The sequence below is a fragment of the Triticum dicoccoides genome, unplaced genomic scaffold (assembly GCF_002162155.2).
Source record: "Triticum dicoccoides isolate Atlit2015 ecotype Zavitan unplaced genomic scaffold, WEW_v2.0 scaffold211055, whole genome shotgun sequence".
Taxonomy (NCBI): domain Eukaryota; kingdom Viridiplantae; phylum Streptophyta; class Magnoliopsida; order Poales; family Poaceae; genus Triticum; species Triticum dicoccoides.
The window spans coordinates 1-4,408 of record NW_021238190.1 but is presented as its reverse complement, the minus strand read 5'-3'; the positions used below and the strand labels follow the sequence as shown (position 1 = coordinate 4,408).

Genomic DNA, 4,408 nt, shown 5'->3' with positions numbered 1-4,408 from the left:
AGAAACGGAAATCCGTTGGTGCTCCTACGAGCGCGCGCACCTGTCACCGGAAAAAATATTTCAAAGTGTGAAAAAAATTAGAAACAAAGATTTGGCGCAGACTACTCGACATTATATGTGTGCGCGTCAAGTTTCGAACAAAACCGACATTTTTTTGTGGCTTTTGTAGAAGAAAATATGTCTTGTGAAAAGCACTTTTTAACACCGCATATTGTCTTTTTTATACGCGACACATAACTTGTCGATTTTTCGCGAAACGACTTTCTGAGTAAGTACAATATCGATATATACACGCCAATTTTTTGTTTGGAATTTTTAACATTTCAAAATATGTTTAAAACACATTCTAAAAACCAGGAGTGCGCGCTCCCATGTGCCAAAAGCCCAAAAACGCCACTCTCGCTAAGAAATGTACATAGAAAGGAAGGGTCAAACTGTTCCCTTCTTAACAAATAAATGGGGCAAAAATTTTGCCTCTTTTTCAAAAAAAAAAAGGATACCATATGAAGTGAAGTGTAGCATCCTTTTCATTTAATGTAATACCGAAAATCCGGCCAGGTATAGACGCTAGAACAACAAAAAAGAAACATGTGGCAAATGAAATCTTCCATCGGTTCTTCTTACCACATACAGTGTCGATCGATGCACAAAAATGACCTTTTTATAGAACATACTCCACCTTTTACTTGGATCCTTCGACAGTTAGCACTCTAATAACACGCATGTCATGTCGCGATTACGTATCTATTATAGAAGAGCTGAAACGTACCAGAAATAAAACGTACGCTTTTGAACCAAAAGGCTGCCACCTCGCTCAGAGTCTTGCCGTGTCGACTATCGTCATTGACGCCAGACCATCAGACATGCTTCATTGCTTCCTGAAACTTCAAATTTCAGCACCGAATAGACAAAGACACAAACTCCCGTGGTAAGGAAATTTGAGAGAGGGGCACAAGTGCTTTGCACTGCTCAAACTTCTGCAGCTTTTCTCGTGTTTTCTCTTCTCTTATTTGAAGATAACAAACTTGAACAAGAGAACTGTAAACGTGCCCTCGTGCGAGTTGTGCCATTGCACAAGTCTGGGATCACGTGGGCGCACAACTTACGACAGCACAAGACTCGGACATTGTACGAACAAACTCGTGGAGTGGTCCACACTACGACATGGCGATTACACACCATTGTCTACCACATCGACCATTCTTTCATGTGTAAAAGAAGAAAATGAAATCTACAATTAACAAGACAAGGTGCTAGATTCATTCAACACACTGGACAATGACTAGAGGAGGATCACTGGATGAGTGCTTGGTATGCCTCCCGCATGGTTGGCCTTGCTTGCGGAGAAGTTTCCAAGCAAGAAAAGGCCAGGTTGACGAGCAGAGCCAAGCTATCCTCTTCTGTTGTTGTTGGTGTTGTCGGCCGTTGGTCTAGAATATCTTTCACCAGCACATCTTGTTCCCCTCTTGAGATACCATCTAATAGATCCCTTGGATGCTTTCCCATCACTAACTCTAGCACAACCACGCCAAAGCTATAGACGTCACATTTCTTAGTCACAACAGATGTGTATGCCATTTCTCCACAATATCAAATTAAACATTAGAATTACAAACAAAGTGGACAGAGATGAATGCTTCTAACGTGAGAAGAAAGATATACTACAACATACCAGGAGCAATGTAGCCATATGTTCCTGCTAGTGTGCTCCAGTTTGATGAATCGGGCTTAAGAATCTTTGTTTTGCCAAAATCTGAGACAAAAGCCTTCAAGTATGTGTCAAGTAAGATGTTATTGCTTGCCATATCTCGATGTATTATAGGTGGAATGCATTCATGGTGCAACAACAATTCTCTTGTGCCAATTCAATTCCTTTGCTAGCTCCTCATTTTCCAATGTCTTGTGGAGGCTTCCCTGTTGAATGTAGTCATAGACTAGAAATTTATACGCTGGATGGGAGCAGAATCCATACCTTTTGACAATGCTTCGTTGTCGGATTTGTGTTAAGATTTCCATTTCACTAGGGAATCTTCTTTCATCTTCCAACTCTTCTTCGACCTGATGAAGCCTATCGACAACAACTAGCTGCCCGTCTTGGAGTTGTGCCTTGTAGACTTTGTCGTATCCTCCTATTCCAATGATGTACTTATCATCAAAGTCTTCTGTTGCCCTAACAATATCATCAAATGCTAATCTTCCACCAAAATTCCAAACAGAGAATACACCCCTTGCTTTAGTGGTAACACTTTCTTGTGGTTTTCTCTTCATACGAGTAAGTATTATTATGACAATAGTTGTCACAACAATGCTGACAGCCATCACAAGAACAATTGGCAAAATCAAACCAAGTATCTTCCCCTTTTTGTGAGCATCTACTGGGGTTGAATAACAAGGTGGCATGCTAGAGAGGTTACCCCATAGACCTTTATTGGGAAGAAACCAACTTGTTGAAGCATTTTTAGTAGCCTTGTTATTGGGATTGGTCCTTCCAAGTCGTTGTAAGACACATCGCCTGTTTAAAGGCTCACCATGCTTGCAAAGGATGATGGGATGCTCCCATTGAAATGATTATGTGATAAATTCAGAAATTCTAGCATCTCCAACTTCCCGAGTTGCCGTGGTAACACACCGGTGAGGTTATTGTTGCTCGCATCTAGCATGATTTGCAGGCCTTCTAAATTTCCAATCGCACCAGGCAAACTCCCACTAGAGTTGTTGTTGTTAATCTTCAAGGATTGCAATTTCGTGCAACCCCCTAGTTCCTCCGGTATTAATCCACCCAGTCTATTCCCAGATATATCAAGGTATCCTGAGTTGCATAGCTTTTGTATTTGTATTGGTATGGGTCCAGATAGTTGGTTTGGTGATAGGTTCAACATATATAGATTTGCTAAAGTACAGATTTCTGGTGGAATCTCACCGTTAAGATGATTAGAATCAAGTGTTAGTTCTTCTAGGTTGGACAATTTAGAAAGGATTGGAGGTATGGAACCAGTGATTTTGTTTTGTGCTAGATGTAATACCGTTAATTGGGTACATGCACCTAGATTTCATGTGATTTTCCCAGAGAATCTATTTGATGTCAAGCGCATGTCTTTTAGTTGTGGGTACACACCAAGATGTAGAGATAAATCTCCTGTTAGTTGGTTCCACTGAAGATCGATTTCAACCAAACTCGCACATGTCTTTAAACTCCGTGGAATTAGGTCACTGAACATATTAAAAGATATGCCGATGGATTGAAGTCTACCACCTGAATATATATTTGCGGGTAAAGTTCCTGAAAGTGAGTTGTTAGACAACCCAAGTTTAATCAGGCTTGTGAGATGTCCTACTTCTTGAGGAAGAGAACCTGGCAGATTGTTATCAAAGAGTTGCAAATCTTGGACATTTTGCAACTTGCCAAAAGTTTTTGGGATTGATCCCAAAATTTGGTTAAGATACAAGCTTAAATACTTGAGGTTCATTAGATTGCCAATATCTTGGGGAATGAGACCGGTTATCTGATTATCAGAGAGGGATAATGCAAGTAACTTGGTAATATTTCCTAATCTGTCAGGAAGAGAGCCAAATATTTGATTCTCGAACAAGTATAATCCTTGGAGATTCAGCAAGCCGCCCACTTTTGAAGGCATCGACCCTGTGATTTTATTTGTATAGAGAAAAAGCTTATTTAGCAAAGTGAGGTTTCCTAGTCCTGGGGGTATTGAACCAGTTATTTGATTTCGATAGAGACAAAGTATATTCAGCATATTAAGATTTCCTATTGTTGGGGGGATGGAACCTGTGATTTGATTATCATAGAGAAAAAGTGTGTTCATCTTAGTGAGATTGGTTATGGAGACTGGAATTGGCCCCGATAAATCATTTGAATTAAGCTCAAGATATTGCATATGGACTAGCATGCCTAGTTCTTTTGGTATAGGTCCTGAAAGATGATTACCAAATAGGTACAAAATATTTAGCTTGGTCAGATTACCAATGGTTTTCGGTATCAAACCGCTTAAAGTTGTTGTTGCTTAGTTGCAAAACTTGGAGGTTCACAAGCCTTCCAATCTCTTCAGGAATGAAACCTGATACCATGTTTTGGTGAATGCCAAGTTGACTTAACATTGTTATGTTACCAAGAGATGCAGGGATATGTCCTGTGAGTTTGTTAAATGAGAGATCAAACAACATGAGACTTTGCAGGTCACCAATCTCACAAGGAATTTTCCCTACGAGCTGGTTCTGCTCAAGGATGAGTTCTAAAAGTGCTGACAGCGAGCTGATACTAGTGGGCAGTGCACCATGGAGACTATTGTTATGAAGGTCGATATATGGGAGGAATGGAAGAGCCGAAAAGTTGAGCTCACCAAGCTTTCCATGGATGCCAGCATCCGGCAGAGAGATGTTGGTCACCACCCAG

General features: G+C 40.5%; 1 pseudogene; it reads right to left on the bottom strand.

Moving 5' to 3' along the window:
• Nucleotides 1-1,293: 1,293 nt before the first annotated feature.
• Nucleotides 1,294-4,404, bottom strand: LOC119345166 (annotated as a pseudogene).
• Nucleotides 4,405-4,408: the final 4 nt, after the last annotated feature.